The sequence below is a fragment of the Tamandua tetradactyla genome, chromosome 2, assembly GCF_023851605.1.
Source record: "Tamandua tetradactyla isolate mTamTet1 chromosome 2, mTamTet1.pri, whole genome shotgun sequence".
Classification (NCBI taxonomy): Eukaryota; Metazoa; Chordata; class Mammalia; order Pilosa; family Myrmecophagidae; genus Tamandua; species Tamandua tetradactyla.
Window position 1 is genome coordinate 126,718,010 of NC_135328.1, and position 22,422 is coordinate 126,740,431.

General features: G+C 43.6%; 1 long non-coding RNA gene across 1 annotated transcript; it reads right to left on the reverse strand.

Moving 5' to 3' along the window:
• Window positions 1-10,955: 10,955 nt before the first annotated feature.
• Window positions 10,956-21,498, reverse strand: LOC143662024 (uncharacterized). The gene is made up of 3 exons (XR_013165096.1): window positions 21,158-21,498; window positions 12,421-12,513; window positions 10,956-11,282 (listed from the first exon to the last, which is right to left on the reverse strand). It is a non-coding gene; the product is annotated as an uncharacterized LOC143662024 (long non-coding RNA).
• Window positions 21,499-22,422: the final 924 nt, after the last annotated feature.

A 22,422-nucleotide genomic window follows, 5' to 3' on the forward strand; every position in this document is an offset into this window, starting at 1 on the left:
CAGAAATAGATAGGCCAATGTTTGCTTGACCAGACAATGAGGCACCATGACTTGCCCAAGTTGACACATGAATCTAACCATCACAATCACTAACACAAACTGTTTTCAGGATTTAAAGATCTGTAACTTCTAAATATATGCCTTCCCCTGAGAAGTGTCTTGCAGTCAGGTTTTTCATGACAGCCCCTCAGCTGGAGACCCCCACCCAGAACATCCTGAGCCTTGACGAATCCAGGATCCAGAGGTGCAGAGTCTTGACATGACATCCCCAGGGCTGGTGTCTAAGGTAAAATATCAGCAGCAAACTGGACACCCACAGGCATCTAGGTCAGAATACATTTTGAGGCCAAGATATTTTCAAGAACAACTAAGCAATGATTCTGCACACTGGAATAATTAAATAGAGGCCCAAATTTTATACAACCTTGAGTTCTGGAGGGTACAAGCAGTCAGACTCTGGTCCTTCAGCAGTGGTGATGTTCTGCCCTGTGGCCAGAAAGTGGCACTGTGGGGCCACTCTGTGGTTCCTACACTGGGTCTCTGTAGGGACTTTTCACTTTAAAGGGTCCCTGATGCCCAGTGCCTGCCCATGCAAAAAAAAAAAAAAAAATAGAAAAGAGAAAAAAAGGAGGGCCCTGACCTGGATGGCTGGGCCCAGTTCACTGATGAGGACTCAGCAGCTGTATCCTCTTTGGCCTGGCAGAGTCCCTTGAAGAAGGACCTTTGTGTTGCCTTGAGGTAGTTCATAAGAGTGACTCCAGTGTTATTGCTGTATTTCCTGACTGGAATGACTTTATGAATTTGTATATTTTGAAGAATGTGTAAAACCTTGCTTTCTGAAAGAAAATGTCTGCTGTACCTGCTTAGGCATGCCAAGGCATGCCCAGTCCTGCCCATTTAGCAAGATGAAATGTCTGCTTTCCAGATAAAAAATACAGCTAAGAGCCAGAGCTTGCCACTAGCCCCTGTCTGTTCCCATGGTAACTCTGGCCCTACCAGCTAGAGGAAGTGTCTGCTTATAGCACCACCCCTGTCCTTCCATGTCTGTTTCCATGAATACTCCCACCCTGCAAGCTAGCCTATATAATCTTGAAACAAAGAATATTTGGGGCTCAGACTGGACAGTAGTGCTCTGAGACTGCTGGCGATAAAAAGCTTATCCACTTCTCAAAGTCTCTGGTGCTTTCTTGGGTGGTGTTTGGAGTTTTTCTCTACTACAGTCTCAGCAGCTGCTTCCTCCCAGGACTTTATCAAGGGGCAAACCCAAGGTTCATAACCTCAGTCCACAGGGAGACCTGAGCTCCAGCCTCAGGGCTCAGGGAGAGGCCTGGTCATGCAGTGGATGGAAGCAACTTTACATGAACAGCCTCTTCTCTGGCAGAGGGTGGGAGAGAAAAGGAGGCCTGTGACAGCCCAGTTCCACTGGGCTGTGTCCACCATGGCCTGGAGTCCTCTCATCTTCATGGCTCTCTCTCACTGCACAGGTAGGAATAGGTGTCAAAGACTGAGGCAGATCTTCCTCAGACCTCCAAGCAACTTAACCTAGACTCTGCTTGAGCACCAATGCCTGTGCGTGCTTGCAGGTTCCCTCTCCTAGCCTGGGCTGACTCAGACACCCTTCCTCTCTGCATCTCCAGGAAGAACAGCCAGACTTGCTGCACCCTGAGCAGTGATTTCAATGTTTGTGGCTACAACATATATTGGTACTAATAGAAGCTAGGGAGTGACCCCTGGTTCTTCCTGTATTACTACTAAGATTCAAGTAAGTAGCTGGGACTTGGGGTTCCCAGTCAAGTCTCTGGATCCAAAGACACCTCCAGCAATGCAGTGTGTTTTCACATCTCAGGGCTCCAGCCTGAGGAAGAGGCTGACTATTACTGTCAGATCAGCCACAGCAGTGCTGCTCATGGTGACACAGGCAGATGGGGAAAAGAGCTCAAATACCCAGGCCCAACAGTTACTCTTGTATTGTTGATATCAAACTGCATTCACTCTCATGATTATAAAATTTCCCCATTCAAAAATTAACTCCCAGATTTTCACCAAAATTTTATAAAGAATTAAGAAATAATCCTCAAACCAACAGTAACAGTGTAGCCAGAATCTGAGAGGAATTCACTGCCAGACTCCATGTGGCCCTGAAGGTCTTTGGGATCCAAACAGCAGCCTCTGAGGACAAGTCATGCTCACTCAGCAGCTGGAGACACTTCTCGACTCAGAGACACCAATGTAGTCCCCACGTATGACACCAAGCCATTCCCATGGGGCCACAGCAGGAACTTCAGCACCAGGCCCTGGCCTCACCATGGTGTTCTGGGAAATGTAAAACTTTTATTAGTTTTAAATTTCCACAATGTTTAACTTAGTTTTACATTTCAGTAGTTTCACTTTCCCAAATCCATTTCATTGTCTCTGGCCCATCCCAATTCTGCTTCACTACAGGCTTGTCAGAGAGTAGATACAGGGTGACACTGGATGCCCCATTACTGAAAAGGCCCCAAAAAGCCTGACTGATGCCAACCCCACAGGCCATTATTGACTTTACAGATTCCATTGGAATTCACCCCTTTTGAATATGGATAATTCTTAGAATAGACCAGGAGGCCATTCTGGGGAGGTTACATATCCCTATTGTGTTGGTGAGATCCTTGCTTGGTGGAATTGTCATTGGCCATGTGGTGATGTGTCTACATCAACTTTTACGCTCAGTATCCATTGGATATGTTAGCTAACATACTTGGGCGGGATTTATCCCTTAGATTCTCTTCCTGAATAGGGAAGTCCTTCTGAGCTCATCACATGTTGCTATCTTTATGGCTGGGACACCCTGGATCTCTTTTTCTCAAGCCTGTCACCATACAGTGCTCTTCTTTGGGATTTTTGTGGGAGCACTGGGCTCATATACCATCAAATTTTTCTGGCATCTAAATGCAACTTGGAACATGCTATTGGCACTGTTGTCATTTTGAGGATCCCTGTATGTGCAGCATGACAGAATAAGTGTCCTTGTCAGGAAGGGACATATTTCTCCATCAGCACTCATTCACCCAGGACTGAGAAGAGGCAAGTGGGATGGATACAGGATGTGTCTTCTGATTTAAGAAATCCCTAATGCTGTTCTTGAGCCTGAAGGTATCAAGAGGAATGGGGAAGTCTTTTGGAGGTCTCTATATTCCCTAAAATAAAATACGTCCTCCAAAAAGACATTCTGCATTTTTTTTCTTCTGGGTGGTAGAATAACCTCTCTGCTGAAAAATGAAATGTTACTCATATACTACAAATTATGATTTGTAAATTGCAGTTTGGAAGTACCAATGCCCCTTTTGATGACATCACAAAGCTGGTTGACTAATAAGAACTTAATGAGACTAGATTGGAATAATGGGAGTTTTGGTGATTACTGTGTTCACCTCTGCATTTTCTTCTTTTATGGGGGAATTCCTTGAATCAAAACTTAGTACATGAAGAGAGCCACTGCAGCCAGCAGGGGAAGTATGTGATGCCCTGCAAATGCAGGTGCTGAGCCAGAAAACTGGTAAACAACTCTGGTTGCTCTCAGGATGTTGGACCAACTTTTTTTTTTCACTGATGTGTGACTTCCTTCCTACTGGGATGCCTCTTGGAACATCATGAGCACCTAGGTCTCCGTTTTCACTCAACTGATTCAGAGGTGGAGCATCTCTTTTTCCTCAATGCAGGCTTTGCCTAAATCTGGGTCCCAGAAGAGGATGGTAGTCAGCCAAGCAATAGAATGTATTTGCCTGGATTCTGTCTGATCTCAAAATTCATAGCAGGGAAAGAAATGTAGCTTGAGGACAGAGTTCCCAAAATGAAGCATCCATTGAGACCTCTGGTGTATCTCACGCTATCCTAGAGACTTTCTTCCTCAGTTATTTTCAGAGGCAACTTTTGTCAGGAGTTTATGGAAAGGCACTGAAGTCTCACTGGAGCTGTTTTTCTCCTCTGTTTTTTCACAGATGTGCTGTAACCCCTGACCGACCCATCTCTATCTCACTGTCCCAATTTCTAATGTCTGGGACTCAGTCTTGAATTACATGATTGCCATAAGTATCTAGTGCTCCTGTTCAGAATGCCATTATCTTCTGTACTGGAAGCCTAAGCATGGTGGGTTTTATTGATGCATTCTGGCACCAAAAGCTCCTACCCAGACAGGACATTGATGTGACTGATGTTCCCAGATTGCAGCCTATGCAGGAAGTTACTGTTCTATGCCTGGAGGAAGAGCCTTGGAGATGACACCAGGTCTTGCCCTTGGGGGAATGAACCACAATTTTCATTCTGCTTCCTTGCACAGTCCCTCACTCCCCTGTCACAAACTGAGACCAATACCTGCTCAGTGGGAGATTTCTCCTGTCCTTCTGCCACCAGCACATGAGGAGCTGAGGACATTCTGTGCATCTGGGTCTTTAAGAATGTTTTCTCCCTGGTTCTCTTCCAGGCTTACACAAAAGCTCTGATTTCTCCTGTTACTTGCATTGTCTAATACTTGCAGGACTACATTGAATAATAAAGTACATAGTGGATGTCTTTGCCTTTTTCTGATTCTCGTGGAAGTCACCCAGATTTTATATGATGCTAGTTTTAGGAATACATTTATGTGCATGTGAGTTTGTATCACTACATATAAAAAGTTTTCATCTATTCTCTCTCTTATTAAGTGAATTAGGTAGCAGTTGGTGCCAAATTTTTTCCAAGAGTCTTTCATAATATGTTGAGGCAATTATAGTATTTTTCTCTTGATCTATTAATATGCTGTATTACATTAAAGTATTTCCCATTAATGAAACAAACTTGCCTTTCTCAAATAAATCCTATTTGCTTAGGTATCAATTTCCCAATAATCTGTTAGTTTCTATTTATTAATATTTTTATATCCTTAGTATCAAGATGATCATATTGATCTGCAATTTTCCTATTTGCAATCTCTTTGTCAGCTGTAGGTATCAGTGTTATACTCACTTCTAAAGGAAATAGGAAAAGTTACATGTTTCTCAGAGCTTTGGTATACACCATGAAGGAAAGAAATTGGAACCATATCCACTTCAAGGTTTGGTGAAAATATCTTCTGCTATTTTAATAGAAATTAATCTATGTAAGGTTTTCATCTTTGATAAATGAAGATAAAGATAGTCAACAATATTTTCATAATTAAATATGGATTTTTTCTAGGTTTCTTTCTCTTTTTTACATTGAGGTGTGAAGTTATCTCAGGGTTCTTTTTATGTTTATAATTTTAGAATGACTATTGGAAAATTACTATTTCTTATTTTGCCTATTCTGCAGTCTCCTTTTGTGCTATATAAGTTAGCAAGTTGTTCTCTTTTTTAAAATGATGTGTTGATTAGAGAATAGATGTACCATTTACGTTTTCTCTGCCTCATGGATTTTTCTTTTATTGTGATGGAATTTATTGATGAATGTGTTCTTTCTAATATGAAGTGATTTTCTTTTTTTTTCTAGCAGAACTCTAAATTCCTCCTTCTCCCTAATTTTTCCCTTCAGCCTATGGTTTCTAAAGGTCTCCCCTCCATTCCTTTTAATTCACTTCTTCTTTCAAAGATGTCCTCTTTGTACCTCAAATAAACTTTAATGCTCTACATTGTACTTCAGGGCTCTCTTCATTCTGAATACTGTGTAATAACTTCATACTTTGGGGTGCTTTCTATTTCTGGCCATGCCTTCAGGCCAGTATTAGGTCAGCTGAGAGTTTTCTTCTAATTCTTCCAAAAACTTTTCCTTAAACTGACCTGGCTTTCTGCTAAGGCTTCTGGCTTCCATGTGGAAGATAGCTTTCCGGGGTTGGGAAGACTGTTTTTTAACTGGCAGATAACAAGATATTTGTGCATTATCTGGCATATATATTCAGAGGGTGATGTTTGTGCCAGTATCAGTGATTTTTTCTGGAATTTCTTAACACAAATTATATAACCAAAATGATAGTTATTAAGAAAAGTGGGAACATCCGTTTTTTGTCTGATCGGTAAGTGATATATATCAGTACAAGACTCAAAGGAATTTACTTAATTTTGAAAAGTAACATTATAAATGAATATACAAAATGTTATACATATATTTATTGTCACAATACTTTCAATACTACTAATAATTTTATTTCCATACAGTAAAATAATATAAATGTTCTAAGTATATTAACAAAATAGAAAACTACTAAAATTATTATTACAAGACTGTTTGGTGCATACATCTAAACAATTGCAACATCCCTAGGGAAAAGGAAATGAAATTCATAGAACTGATGAATTTTATTTCTTATATAAGAAAACTACTCACAAAGATGTAGACAGTTGGTAGACCATGTTAAAAAGTTATTTTCAGAGAGATTATGTTTTCTCAGTTAAGAACACAGATGGAGGTATTTTAATAATTGCAAAGAAATGAGAGTGGTGAATTTGAACTATTTTCAGACAGGGAAGAACCGACTAAGGGAAGAGAGGGGAATCTTCATAAATGTAAAGCAAGAGCTGTCTGTGTGGTGTCATGTTTATGTCCAGCTTCATTAAGTTCGGTTGGTTCAGGTGGAGAGCAAACAACAGGTTATTTACACAGAGCGGGGAGGGATGCAATGAGTAGGGGTGAATGACAAGAAGGGAAAGAGCCAGAGTATTTTTAGTGATTGTGATGATTATAATGATGGACCATTATCTTAAGCAGGCTAAGGAAGGAAGTGAAGAAACGAAAAGGCAAGGGAGGGAGAAAATGCCATTCCTTCTATATTCACAAATGTTCTTCTTTGATAATATCCCCAGGAGAGGTGCCTCGATGCACCCTCAGTGTCTGGTGCCCTCAGCCTCCAAATTCCTGTCCAGGAACTTTCTTCCACTTCACTCATAGACCCCATCCTCATTTCCAGTGACATTCTTCTGACTTCAGTCCACACCCAGCGATTATTTTGGGCAGGATGAGAGTGGTATTCCCATGCAACTATGCCTCCTGCTTTTTCATTTGGACCCAGAAGCAAAAGCAAAGGGGGCATAAATATGCTGTGTGCATAACATTTAAATGGATAAATCATAGAAGGACTTCCTCAACCTGCCAAGTAGAAAATTAAGCTTTTTACTTGTCCCTTAAATATTGGGTTTCCTCAGTCTATGACTCTTCTAACTTGACAATGACCCCTCCAGTGAATGCACTTGTCAGGTGACTCTCCCCACTGAAAACAGTACTTGACTTGCTGCTAGCAGTCACAGATAGCACTTGCCTGCTATTAGCTTATAGTGACCCTAATGTTGTCTTTCCCCATGATTCCCTATGTGCATTATATGTTTTCAAAAAGGGAGAAATGAACAAATCTCTAATAAATCTAATAAACTGGGACCAAATGACATCATATCCTTAGTTATCCAAGACATGATCATTAAGTTCCTGACTGCATTTACTTCTTTCTCCCACCACTTAATTTTGTTGGTCAATGATTTAAAATCTTCTAATTAGTAAACATTTTCAAATTAACTTCCTCTCTTGGTTTCCCTTTCTCACATTTTCCTTTATATACCAGGATCCCTCATGCTCTCTGAAGCCTGCAATGCTTTCTAATACACCTCCCTCTTGATTCCTGCCATGCCCTCTCCCTTCAAGTACTTCCCTGTTTCAAACCCCCCTGTGTGAGGAGTCATGCTGACCCCAGTGGCAGCAATGGTGGCCAAGACACAGTAGCAGGGGCCATGCAATCAGGGCCATCTGTGCCACCCTTTATGCCTCCGTGGGTTTGCAGCCACTGGCAGAGAAGGCTGGGAGGTCAGGGTTCAGTTGCATGCCCCAACCCTGAGCCTGATGTGCAGTGTGCATGCTGGAGAAGGGCACGATGATGCACATGACCCCTCAGTGCCTCCTACCCGCAGCCAGCCAGGCCTGACTCTCCCCTCACAGTGCCAGAGTCAGCCCTGGGCCAGTCTTGCCTGGGGCCTTTTGGGACCTTCTGCCAGTAAGTGGTGGGGGTTGGGTAAGGGGCAGGGACCCAGTGCTGTATGGCCAAGTCAGAGAGCATGGAAACGGTGGAGCTCAGTGCCTGGAAAGGGCAGGAAAAGTCAGTATGGGCCAGGGAGGCACGGTTTTGATACATTGAGATTGGAAGGAGTGTGGAAGGGCTCCAGATTGCCTTGGTGGGGGAGAGCAAAGCTGAGAGCACAGGGGCACTTTTCAGCCAAGGATCTCAAAGCACTTTGCAAGTGCAGGATTCTTCTTTTCAATTTATGAATAAGAAAACTGAATCCTAAATAGGAGAAATGGTGAAGTGAAAGTGAAATGACCCCTAACTCACATAGGCTCAGATTCGGGACAGTCAAGCCTGCCCAAAGGGCTTGGTTGGAGAGTGGCCCTTGCTAGGAAATAGCAGGACCTGATGGGACCCAGTTCTCAGAAAGAGCTCCCCAAGCTCAGGGCTCATGTCCTTGCACAGCTGGAGGACAAAAAGAATGTGTACTCATTATTTCCTCACTACAAGGTCACCTTCCACCCTGCACCCCACATCCTCTTCTGTTTGTGATCAGTAATTTTCCAGCCAGTAAATATTTTCCCCCTCTTCTCTGCAAACAGTTTTTCTTTAACCTGAGTGTGGTATTGGGGATCACTTGCTAGCTGTAGGCTGGCGAGGTGCTTGGTTTAGATTCAGACCCTGGGTGAAGCTCCCCCTCCCCCCTGAGCTCCATGCCAGTAAGTTCTTTCCTCCCCACCCAGTGTCTGTCAAGGAAATGGAAGGGAGGAGGCTCAGTGCCCAGAAGCATGGCCCTGCACTCCTTGAGTCTCCTCTGCCTTGTACTCTTTTATCTGTCACCTATTCTTAGGCCTGCGATTCTGGTATCTTTTCCAATTTCTCTGAATATTTCTTGTCCCTTATTTTCTGCTTCTTGTGGTCCACAGAAACATTCTTGGAGTGCATCTGGTGTGGAATGAATCCACTTGGCCAGGAATTCCTCTAGTAGTGGGTACATGGATGCCCTTGAGGATGACTGGTCCAAGGCTGCAAGTGCCAGCAGCTCCGGGAGAGTGGAGTGATGTGCTCTGGTGGGGAGCCCCAGGCCCTCCCTCCCATGGCCCAAGCAGCTAAACCTCACTGAAGAGGACCAAAGCAGTTTTTTTAACCCTGAAAATGTTTGCAGTTCTGAGAGGAGGGTGCCAAAAAGAAAAAGAAAGACATTCACCTGCTACCCCCTTCTACCCGCACCTTTCATGAGGACAAGACAGCTACTTGGGATGCTAGGACTGGAAGGTTGTGTGGCAAAGTTTTCCATTTGTCTATCAAGGCCAAGTGTCCTAACCCCTGAATGCATTCTTGATCGGCAGCCAGGTCCTTCCATCCACAGGTAAACATGGAAATTAGGACTTGGGATTTCCCCCTTAGGTAGCCAGCACACCAGGATTTTTCTGTTTTGCTCTTATTCATCTAAGGCATTATTCCTTCCTCTCAGAAAACAGTAACAACTACCACAATGGAAAAACAATATTACAGACATGAATTGGAAAGTTACTCTTCTTATTGTCATATAATCAATATAAGATTCTGAAACTCATAAAGATGAACTTGTAGCTTCCCAGCAGCTTTCTGGAGGATAAAAGCCAGACACATTTTTGTGTCAGATGACTGTCTGCTTTTTGTCTCCCTCTGACTACATGATGGAGGAAATATTCTATATTAGCCCGGTATTTCTAAAAGCATAAACTGCGTGTGTTGGCAGGAGATGTGATGGAAAACATTATTGCTCAGGCATTGAAGTGGAGCCATGGAGGAGAGTGAAGGTTGAAGAGATTGAAGAAATATTTCAAGTGGACAACTCTGCAGGCAGAACTGGGCACCTGAAGCCTCTTAGGACCTGCCTGCACCCTGGAATGGGATGTGTGCATGTAGCTGCCACAAAACTGCTTTTTGAGAAGCTGAAAGCAAGATATGATTTAGGTGTGCAAACTGAATTGAAACAAAATCCCTAATAACTCTGAGAGAGGCTTGTGACTTTCTTAGGTGGCAAATCTTTTCTCAGCCTCCACTCTCATGTCCTTATAATCTCCTATCTTTACTTTTTTATTGTAGTAATATATATAACAAAAATTACCATTTTATTTGTTTCCAGACACACAGTTAAGTGGTATTAATTGCATTCACAATGTTGTGTTCTCATCACCACTAGCCACTACCAAGGCTGTTTTGGAACTCCAAACAGGAACTGTGGACCCATTAAGCAGTACCTCCCTATTCTCTCCTATCCCCTTCCCAGTCCTCAGTCACCTCTAACCTACTTTCTGTCTCTCTGTATTTGCTTATTCTAGATATTTCATATAAATGTTATCATACAACTCCAGCCTCTTTCTATCCTCAGTCCTGTGGTTGAATGAGGCTGCCTGGGTTTGTAGTCTGGCTATCCTGCCTTCTAGCTGGGCAAGCTGTCTGACCTCACATTGTCTGTTTTGCCTTCTGTAAAATGGAGATACTCATAGAACCCAAACCTTCCAGAGTTATGGGGATTAAATGAGATCATCCAAGTAGAGCATTAAGCACAGAACTTGACACTCAAAACATGAGACTGTTAATTTCAACAATGGTCTCCAGGACCCTATCAGCATCATGAGGACAGGGCCATTGTTCTGTTCACTGCTATTTCCCCAGGTACTAGAACAATACCTGCTTAGAATCTGAAAATGCTTGGAAGTGTTCATTGACTAAGTGATGTTCTTTTTCTTTTTGAAGAGTCAAAAAAAGTGCTGTGCCTTTTACATCTTTGTCTATCAGCACATATATTTCTTCAACCAGGACATGTGTTCCCATGCATTTGTCTCAAGAACAACACCTACACTTACCCTTCAAAAGTCAGGTTAAGGAATGTCTCTTTGAAGATGCCTTCTCTATAACTCTGATGTGGAGCAGCAGGGAGTAGGCAGAACATACCTATGCCCTAACTCCCTCCCCATCCCCCATGTGTCTGGCACTAACTTGTCTGCTTCCACATGTTATACAAATAAAAATCATGTACGTCAGGGAATCTCTCAGGTTAGTAAAGGCCCTCTTGGCCTGGGTTGATTCAGAGGGATGCTTCATCAGCCTGCAACATTCATTCACCAAGTAAGGCAAAACCCTAGACAGAACCAGTTCCCACCTCTGTAACTCTCAGTTCCTGTCTTGGTAACTGCCAAGCTTAGATTAAACCCACCAATGAATTGTGGTGATGGCACAATCCTCTGAGCTGTATCCGCTGTCTGCCATGTAGTAGCAGCAGGAGCGGGGCAACGGAGGCAGCAGGAGTAACAAGACTGACCTGTGGACACATGAAGCAGCCGCCATCACCTGGCCGAAATAACTGAGGAAAGAGCCTCCTCCTCACTCCATCCACCGCTAGTCTTCAGTGCCCAGTCCCCAGCTCACCAGAGTTTTTCATTGGAATAAGCTCTACATGTTTATGGTGATTCTGAGCATGTGGGTAGACTTTTGCCAGCATCAGCACAGTGTTTGTGCTGACAAGTGAGGTTAGAGGCGCTATGTGCCTAATTAACACTGCCTGGAAGACTCTGGGCACCAGGACTGACCTCAGAAATGATTTTTTTAATTGTAAGCTTATTTCTTTTAATGACTCCAGTGAAATTAGGCATCAAGTAAACAAAAGTGGAAAAAGATTTACACTTTTAACTTGTCTCACTAGTGCCTAAATGTAGTAGACTGCTTAAGTTCTGTTTATACTTGGAATTTTTGGGGGAATGTGAAGGTATCCATCTATAGTCACTGAGGCCCAAGTTGAATTTGGATTCTAGTGGATTCTACATCCCTCTGCATATTTTGAGGAGAGAGGCCTCTTAAGCAAAAAAAAAAAAAGAAAAAACAAGTTGAATAAAGAAAACAATTGATAATAGACATTTTAGTGGTTTTTAATTTTTTTTCTGCTGTGAAACATTTCAAGATTTATTGATTCCCCCTGCCTCCCACCTATTTTCCCCACACACTCACACATACTTTCTTTTTGCCATCATGAGCATCCCAAATCCTGTGGAGATCTCCTATGAGAACATATGTTTTCTGATAATTCACAATCCTACCCATGCTACCCTCAACAACTGCACAGAGCAACTGAATAAGTGTGGAGCAACAACCTTGGCTCTAATTTATGATGCTGTATCTGGTAAAGCTCCAGTAGAAAAAGAAGGAATCCAACGTAAAGATTGGCAATCTGACCTGTTTGGATGGTTGGTAACTGGCTAAACCTATAAAGCACTATTTTTTATGAAGAGCCAGGTTGCTATGTTGCAGTGCAGTTTTGCAGGGCACTGTACTGGTTGTGCTTGTTTTGATTGAATGTGGAATGAAGTGTGAAGATGTACTTCCACTTACAAAACAAAAAAGGAATGCATTCAATTCCAAACATCTGCTTTACCTGGAGAAATACTGCCCTTTCCCACACTTACCTTTTTCTCTGATACAGGTTGTTGATGAAATAGGAGTATCTCTTGTTGCTGTAGATGTGTGTACAGTCTGGCAGACTTAAACCCACCTTGGCACTTTTAGGGGGAATAAAAGCAAACACACAAAAAGGCAGTGGCATAGATATTATATGCTCCGGTGGTTCTTAGTCTATAGTGATGATGGGGTGTTTATGCTAGTTTATTTCCCTGAGAACCTTATCCAGTGTTAGGCAAAGTGGCCAAGAGCCTTTCTGTTTTGAAATTTTAACATTTAAAAAATTGTGAAATATAACATACACACACAAAAGCAATAAATTTTTAAGTACATTTTAACAAACAGTTGTAGAGCAGATTTTAAGGTTTGGTTTGGATTGGACTTCCACAGTTTTTCATATTTTCTTCTAGTTGCTCCAAGACTCTGGAGACCACAAGAAATATTAATATAATGATTCAGCAGTTATACTCATTTTTAAATCCTATTGCTGTTATATTCCTCTTTCTCTTTAATTAACATATATACATAAAAGCAGTAAATTTCAAAGTACACAACAACAATGAGTTCTAGAACATATTTCAGAGTTTGGTATGGGTTATGATTCCACAATAGTAGGTTTTTAATTTCAATCTACTTTAAGATACTGCGGGCTAGAAGAAATATCAGCATAGTTCAGCATTCATACTCATTTGTTAACTCCTACCGTCTCTGTGTAACTCCACCAACACCTTTGATCTTTCTCCCACTCTGTAGGGGCCATGGCCATCCTAACTTTTACAAGTTGGAAGAGGCTGTCAATTATATGGGATAGTGGGATGGAACTAGTTTATGTTCTGGAAAGACTGGCCACTCTGCATGTCAGGACTTACTTATTTCAGGGATTCATCTTGGGGTTGTAGGTTTTGGAGAGTTACCATAGTACATGGAACCTTTGTAGAATCTCATATAATGCCCAAGGTATCCTTTAGGTTTGGCGGGAATGGTTTCGGTAGGGGTTTGGCAAGTTATGATAGGTAGCAATATCCAACTGAAACATGCCTAAGAGTGACCTCCAGTGTAGCCTCTCAATTCTATTCAAACTCTCTCAGCCACTGATATCTTGTTACACTTCTTTCTCCCCCTTTTTTTTCAGGATGGCATGTTGATCCCATGGTGTTGGGATCAGGCTCATCACTGGGGCTCATCTCCCATGCTGCAGGGAGAATTTCATCCCTGGATGTCATGTCCCGTGTAGTGGGGAGGGCAATCATTTCACCTACAAAGTTGAATTTAGAGAGAGAAAGACCACATCTGAGCAACAAAAGAGGTCCTCCAGAGGTGAATCTTGGGCATACCTATAGGTAAGTTAAGCTTCTCCACTACATGCATAAGCTTCACAAGAGCAAGTCTCAAGACCAAGGGCTTGGCACAGTATCTGGGGTTTCCCCTGTGGTAACAGTTAATAGTTCTATAATTTTTCTCCCATCCCTCAAGGGACTTTTCCAATACTTTCTGATTATCTGCTTAATATGCTCTGAGCTGTATCCTGGCATTATGTTAAACTATACAGGCTTAAAGTCTCTCATTCTTTTTCTGGATTTCCTGTGTTTGGATTGTTTAAATATTCTATCCAGATGATGTGAGTTAGATTATGTACTACAGGAAATTCAGGTTCTGGATATAATAAAACTTTCTTTCTTTGTTCTCAAAAAATAGTTGGAATTCTAAAATACAAATAGTGTCTTCCTTACCCTTGTATTCTGAATTATTTTAATCTTGACCCTATCATCTTCATTCTTGTCTGCAAATACCAGGTTATACATGTATACAACAAGCCTTCAAAATCCAGAAATAACAGTTGCCACCCCAGACTAAATGTGATTGCTATAAGAGCTTACAATCTAAGCCCCAGTTTTCTTATAAGTATTTTCTAAACGGGATCATACAATATTTGGTCTTTTGTTTCTGGCTTATTTTACTTACCAAATGTCCATTCACATCATTGTATGCCTCACACTATTGTTTGATTTTTGTTTTGTAAATTAGTGGGGAAATTGGATTTTAGAGGTGTCTCTCTTTTCAATGAACTTAGCTGAGACTAGAATTCTTTCCCTTTCCAACAAAAGCAGCTAAATAGCTATCTCAGAAACTTGTTTTCTAAAGGGGTAGATTCTAGGTCATCACTAAAGTGGTCCAGAAAGAGAGTTACCAGTACACTTTCTACATGTCATAGAACTGTGGCTGTAGCATTACTCTGATTTTCTGGGTAATGATGTCAGAGAATGCTGGTAGTTTAACATTTTTATCTTGGGACTGATTTGTACAGCCCCGGGGGATGTTGCGTAGCATCCCTCGCCCCTGCCCAGTAGAAGCAACACCTCCTCCACCTCCAGGTGGAAAGCACTGGGATAGGATATATACCAGCAGCCCTAAGACCTCCAGACCAGGGGCACACAGTGGTACCCTGTGCCCAGCAGCTCCTAGGATGAGCCTTGTGTTGGGACAGCCACAGGACCCCACTTGTGGCTGGCAGGCCAGAAACCTCTGCTCACGATCATTGATTGTGCACCAGACACGATTTTCAGTGGGGGGAAAGGGGCTTCAGTGGCATTTCCCCTTCCAGGTATTCTCTAAGACTGAGCTACCAGCATTGAAATTCTCTGCTTCAGAAAGCCTAGATCCTGAGCGGCATATCTGATGCTTAAGTTCCCCAGCGCAAATGGCTGCATTGCAGTGCTATTTCCGTGGATGCTTTCCTGACGGAATTGGGGCTCCGGCCGCCCTCCCCCTCCAAAAGCAGTACAGTAACGGCAGCACGCACACTTCCTGGCCTTCATCTCAGATGTCATGGCACCTCCAGTCCTTGCACCTTGCTTGGGTGTCCAGTATGTCTTCTGTGGACATGTGTTGAATGGAAGGAGCTTTCATCTGGAAAGATGCCCCCCCTTCTCTCTGCTCTGTTCCTGCCTGGGGGGTGTTCAGTGTCACAGGGCCTGGGGGGTCCCATCGAGCTCTTCATGGACAGCCGAGGGCTTTCCAGTGCACCTCATGGTTTGGCTGGCAGCCTGCTGCCGTGTCCAGGGATGGGCCAAGGATGCCCTGTGGGTCTCCTCCGACTTAGAGATGCTGGATGAGGGGTCCAGCCAAACTGACCAGTACCAGGCACAAAGCCACATTTGTTAAGAGGCTATGCTCTTTCTTCTTTCTTTCCTTTTTTTTTAATTAATTAGTTGATTTTTTAAAATTTATTTTTTATTGTCAAACCAAAATAACATACAAAAAATGAACATTTTTTTTTTCAACATAACAATATACAAACACCAACATTCTTCCCATATAATCATTCCATTCTTGATACAGACTCAATAACTCACAATATCACACATGGTTGTATATTCATCATCATGATCATTTCTTAGAACATTTGCATCAATTCAGAAAAAGAAATGAAAGCAGAAAACAATTCATACATACCATACCCCTTACCTCTCCCTTTCATTGATCACTGGCATTTCAATCTACTAAATTTATTTTAATCTTTGTTCCCCTTATTATTTATTTATTTTTAATCCATATGTTTTACTCATCTGTCAATAAGGTAGATAAAAGGAGGATCAGACAAAAGGTTTTCACAGTCACACAGTTACATTGTGAAAGTTATATCATTATACAATCATCTTCAAGAAACATGGCTACAGGAACACAGCTCCACATTTGCAGGCTGTTCCCTCCAGTCTCTCCACTACATTTTGATTAACAAGGTGCTATCTATTTAATGTGTAAGAATAACCTCCAGGATAACCTCTCAACTCTGTTGGAATCTCTCAGCCATTGACACTTTGTCTCATTTTACTCTTCCCCCTTTTGGTCGAGAAGGTTTTTTTCAATCCCTTGGTGCTGAGTCTCAGCTTATTCTAGGATTTCTGTCCCACATTGCCAGGAAGGTCCACCCCCCTGGGAATCATGTCCCGCATAGACAGGGGAAGGGTGGTGAGTTTGCTTGTTGTGTTGGCTGAAGAGAGAGGCCACATCTGAGTAACAAAAGAGGTTCTCTTGGGGGTGACTTTTAGGCCTAATTTTAAGTAGGCTTCACCTATACTTTGTGGGGTTAAGTTTCATATGAACAAACTCCAAGATTGGGGGCTCAGCCTATAGCTTTCGTTGTCTACAGTGCTTGTGAGAATATCAAGAATTCAACTTAGGAAACTTGAATTTTCCCCCTTTCTCACTATTTATAACATAGCCTCTTAATGCTCTGTTTCCTCATCTGCAAAATGGGGACATGAAGACTCCCTACCTCAGATTTTTAAATTGGTTATGGCAGACAGAATCAGGTTCAGCGTATAAGAAATCTTGGTTGTAGACATGTGAAGCTCACATGGGAAAGGACAAAAAAGTGGAATCACAATTCCAAACACTCAGAGATATATATTTTTTAACCTCAAAATAATTAAGTCAAAGAGTTATGAAAACAAAAACTCATTGGGAATTTTAATTATTTAAAGAATAGGTCTCTGGTGACTGCCTCATTCCACAATGCAGAGTTGAGAAAAAGCAAAGAGCTTTCTAATTATATCAATTTTCCATTAAAAACTCTGGTTATCATTTATTTGTCTTATTTGTAATGCCAAGGGATTACCAACCTAGTTGCTTTATACTCTTAATCTACAGAGCACAAATAAATTAATGCAAATGTATTAGATCATATTCCCATAAATTACCATGGCTTAAGTTGAAGAAAATGAATTTATATTTATGGAAGATTTTTAATCAACCCATTCATCAGAAATTTGACTTTATTAGGTTTAAGCAGTAGGTTATATGAAATAACTTAAGGAAGATTGTGCAGCTCTTTGTTCTTATCTGCACACCTGGCTTTATTTTATCAATAAAACACAGGGTAAGAACTCAAAGAGGCTTCCACATTGAATCTGTGGTTAGGTTATCATTTATTTCAGTGAATTAACATCTTAAATTGCTAAGAATGTTACCAAATTTTCCTGGAGGAATTCAGAGAAATGATACACAAGTCTTTTAACACCCCATACTCCTGGCTGCATCACCTGCTCTTCTCCTTGTCTCCTTTACAGTAATGACTTAGGGTACCTCAAATGGGATAGAATATGAGTGCTGCAGGGAAGTTTCCTGACGTTCCTGTGTCATGGAGGAGAAGAGATTCCCAGACCCCAAAAACCAGGATCCATTTTGCCTACAACTATGAGTTTTCAGAAAATGTTGACCTCAGCAGGAACAGGCAATGACTATGTAAAAATATCTAGAAATATACGTGTGAGTGTGTGTGTGCATATTCAGTATATTTGTAACAGGTCTAATATATCTGGAGTCTTATTTTCAAACAAAACAAAACAAAAACTGAAGGTGTCATTGTCTGGAAGGTATCTCTCTCAAATATTGCTTCAAATTCTTTTCTAGCTCCTGTCTTCCCACTCAGCTAACTCTGGCCACCTCATGAAGAAAAGCAATCAGGCATGATGACAGACTGATTCATTTGACAGACATTTATTCAGGTTGACTCAGTCCACTGTCTGGAGATGCAGCAGTGAAGGAAGGAGTTCCTGTTGTCTGGAAATGATTTATTTGTGCAATGAAACAGACCATATACAAATAGAAAAAGATATTGGAGGTCTGGAATGAGACACGTTTTGAAGAAGAATAAAAGCGTGAGTGTCTGGAGAGTCTTTTAGAAAATGAGTCAAAATAAAAAAGACCACCCACAAAATGGCCAATAATAATTAGCAAATCCCATGAATGAGACACACTGATGTGGAAATCACTGCAATCTTATTTCATAGCAGAATACTGTAACCAAGTCATTGCATGTCTGTGTTATTTAGCAAATGAGTAGTTGTCCTGTGACCCGTAGGATTATTGCTACTTTGGAGCAATGGGCTAACACACTTGTAGACTTGTCTGGAACTCAGTTTGATGACAATATATTCCCAGCCATACTGAGGATAGTCCAGTGCTTGACAAATAAACAGATATTGGAACACAGCAAATTGCTCAGGGTGCTGCAAGTCATGAAACACAAGGATGGCTGATATATGCATAGATTGCATTGTGATCTGGAACACAGATTTGTGGTTGATTCTGCAATGGCCACTGAGCCTTTTATACATGCCAGCCCAGCAGCAGATAGAGGGTTAATTAGGATTACATAGTCTGACACTGCCGGGACAGAGTGTCAGGCAAGCAGGCCACAGGCTTTCTTGATACCATGACCCGCCTTGGTCTGGCCGGCTCCTGCAAGTCCACAGGGCCCATGGGATCCTGGGCAGACTGGGCAGCACTTTGGATTGATATAGAAGGGTCAGGAGTGGCAGCGCGGTCGCTGGCTGCACAGACAGTCGGCAGGGGGCGCTGGCGATTTCAGAGGGGTGGTGGGGAAAGCAGAATGCAGGACTCAGTGGGCAAGTGGGGTGTGTGGGGTGGAGGAAGGGGCAGGGACAGCGTGGGAGGCGAGATGGGGTGTTGTCTGTGGATGGAACTGATGGACTGCAGGCAGGGTCCCAAGATGCAGTCCCCTGAGCATGCCCGACATGGCGGGGTGAGGGACGATGGCACAGGGTTACAGCGAGTTGGGGCCTGCGGTTGGGCGCTGAGCACCTAGTTGCACAGACCCCCGCAGCAAGCCAGGTGAGGCAGTGCAGCCCTCCCCAGCCAAGGCTCTTGGGGCTGCGGTGGCTGGAGTCTGCGTCAATGGACTTAAGGACCTGAATGCGCATGCTCTTGAGTGATTTCTAAAGCTAAGCAGGGTTGGGCACCGTCAGTACCTGGATGAGAGACTGCCTGGCAGAGCTGAGGCTTGTTCTTCTTCTTTTTTAATGATATTGTTGACAGAGAAACTTATTGCCATTTCTGCTTAGGTGGGGAGTCAAATGAATGAAATTTGCCACACCTGGGCTCAGTGTTGCAGTATGGGGAAAGCAAGAACTCTGGAATAAAACTGGATATATGCAGAGTCCTATCTCTTTTCCTTTCTATTAAAAAAATTTTTATTAATAAATCTTCACATCAATACATTCCATACATGGCAGACAATCAATGGCTCACAATATCATCACATAGGTGTGTATTTATGACCATGATCATATAGTAGAATATTTACATCACTCCAGAAAAAGAAATACAAAGGAAAAAACTCAAATAAGACATACCCTTTATCCCTCCCTCTCATTCACCACTAGTATTTCTAAATTTACTTTACCCTCTGTCCACCCTATTACTTATTTATTCTTTATCCACATTTTTTTTTACTCATCTGTCCAAGCCCTGGATGAAAGAATTGCTCCTGGCTAGACTTTCCTACCAGAGCGAAGGGGATCAGAGCCACGAGGTTGCCCCGACTACTGAAAGAACCGGACGCGAACGGCAAAATGATTATGTGTTGTGTGGAATGGCGTCCTGCCAGGTGGGACTTTCCCACTTCAAGACTAGGCTTCCTGCTGAGCTGCTTCCCAGGTCCCAGGCTGGAGCTTGGCACTGGACTGGTGTGGCGCCCAGCCCAGGTGGCCAAGCGGCAGGGGGTGCTGGCGGTTTCAGAGCGGTGGTTGAAGACAGCTGAATCCAGGCAGCGGTGGGTAACTGGGATGTGTGGGAAGAGTGCAGGGGGCGGCAGGAGCTGGTGGGATGCTGTACAGGGACCCAACTGGACTGGGCTGCATGCCAGGTGGCAAGATGCACCCCCTGTGCGTGCGGGACCTGGTAAGATGCGGGCAGGAGGCCGTCCCAGGGTGGCAACGGCACAAAGTGGCAGCGAGCAGGGCCGGCGATCGGGAGCCGACTACCGGGTTGTACAGCCCCCCTCAGCAAGCCAGGCGAGGCAGTGCAGCCTTCCACGGCCGAGGCTCTTGGGGCTGCGGATGCCAGGAGCCCGGTCAATGGCATTAAAGTCCTGAATGCGCATGCTCTGGGTTGATCTTGGAAGCTAAGCAGGGTTGTGAGAAGGTAGAACCTACATGGGAGACCACCTGGAATACTGTGTGTTGAAGGTTTTGGTTTCATTTCCTTTTTTTCTTTTATTGATTATTCTGAAGGAGAACTTATTACCATTATTGCCTACTTGAGAAATCAATGATTGCAAACTAGCCTCACCTGTGCCTAGTGTCCCAGGCTGGGGAAAGTGGGAACTTTGGCATAAAACTATATATGAACAGTCTGTCTCTAACTTTTTCTTTCTTTTTTTAAAAATATGTTTTTATTGATAAATCTTGACACCAATGCATTCCATATATGGTGGACAATTAATGGCTCACAATATCATCACACCAATGCATATTTATGACCATGATCATTTTGTAGGCTATTTGCATCACTCCAGAACAAGAAATAAAAAGAAGAAAATAACTCATACAAGCCATATGCCTTATCCCTCCCTCTCATTCACCACCACTATTTCCAAATACACAAGTCACTTTACCCTTTGCACCCCCTATTATTTACTGATTCTTTGTCCACATCCTTTTTACTCATCTGGACGTATCCTGGATGAAAGGAGCAAGAGAAACAAGGATTTCCCAATACCACAGTCACATTGTAAAACTGCATATAATGTATAGTTGTATATAGTATATAGCTGTGTATAACAAACAGTTCCTTATTGACTGCTGAAATTACTCTGAGGTATAGCAGAGAATCACACTATCCTAGACTAACTAATAAGATCTCACACTATATCGATGATTCCACGATATAATGGTGTGCAACTAAACGGTCCATAAAAATTAAATTTAGAAATGCACTAACCAGAATATATGCTGAAGCCTTTGGCCAGATGCTTTGTGTCTTGGTGATTTCCTGTCGTCTTCTTTTGTTCCTGGATGCCAGGTGCACCGTGCCTGACTGCCAACCTCAGACCCCTATGCTGCCCCCCACTCTGAGCCTGATGCGCGCACTGTCGCCTACAGTGCACAAGTCCCACAGCAGCCAACAATCACAGCAGAGCAAGGCAGCTGGCTGGGTCCTGCGGTCTATGAATCTTCCAGAATTGAAGACCTGCAGGCCAGCAAGATGATCCCGGACCATGCAGAGCTTGGGGTGCGGAGCGAGAGGACCGGGCTTGGGTGCTGCTTGCATGGTAGGATAATATGTGCCTCTAACCAGGGGCCAAACACAGGGGACACAGCCTCTGCATCACAAACGCCTGTCACAGTGGGTCAGAAGGCGGGGCCTCGGTAGGTGGAGCTGAGCAGGAGGCCCCGCCCACCACCCAGCCCAAGCTTCAGCAGCTGCGGCTTCCGTAGCAGCAGTGGCAGCGGCAGCAGTGGGAGCCGCGGATCAGGGAATCCCAGGAAGGCTGCCGGGCCCCGCCTTTGCAACCGGGTCCCTGGCCTGCTGCTGGCAAGCGAAGACCCATCTCCGTGGCCAACACGAAGGGCATTGATCTCTTCCGGACATCCTGCCCGTCCCCACCCAGAGCAAGATTGGCTAGCTTCCACCACGTGCCTTAGTTGGATATTCACATCAGAATGGAGGGGATTGGAGTCGCGAGGTCTGCTGAGAGGACCAGACGCACATGGCACAATGAGTGTATGTTGCATGAAGGGGCTGTATTCTAACAGTTGGGACGTCCCAAGTTCAGGATAGGCTTCCTGTGCACCCCTTCTGGGTTCCCAAGCTAGAGCCTGGCACCAGACACGTGCTGCACCCAGCACAGGTGGCCCAGTGGCAGGTGGCACTGGTGGTTTCAGAGAGGTGGTTGGGGAAAGCTGGAGCCCTGCAGCGTTGGGCTACTGAGGTGTGCTGGGTGGGGAAAGGGTCGGGGGCGGCCTGGCAGGAGGAGGCGGGCTTTTCATGTCCAAAGTGGGCTGGGCTGTGGGCAGGGTCGCAAGATTCAGCACCCTGAGCATGCGTGACCCTGCAGGGTGCTGGTGCGAGGGCCGTCCCAGAGTGGCGACTGCACAGGGTGGTGGCGAGCAGGGGCCTCGTTCAGGAGCCATGCTCTGGGTTGCACAGACAGCAACACCAAGCCAGGTGAGGCAGTGCAGCCTGACCCAGCAGAGGCTCTTGGG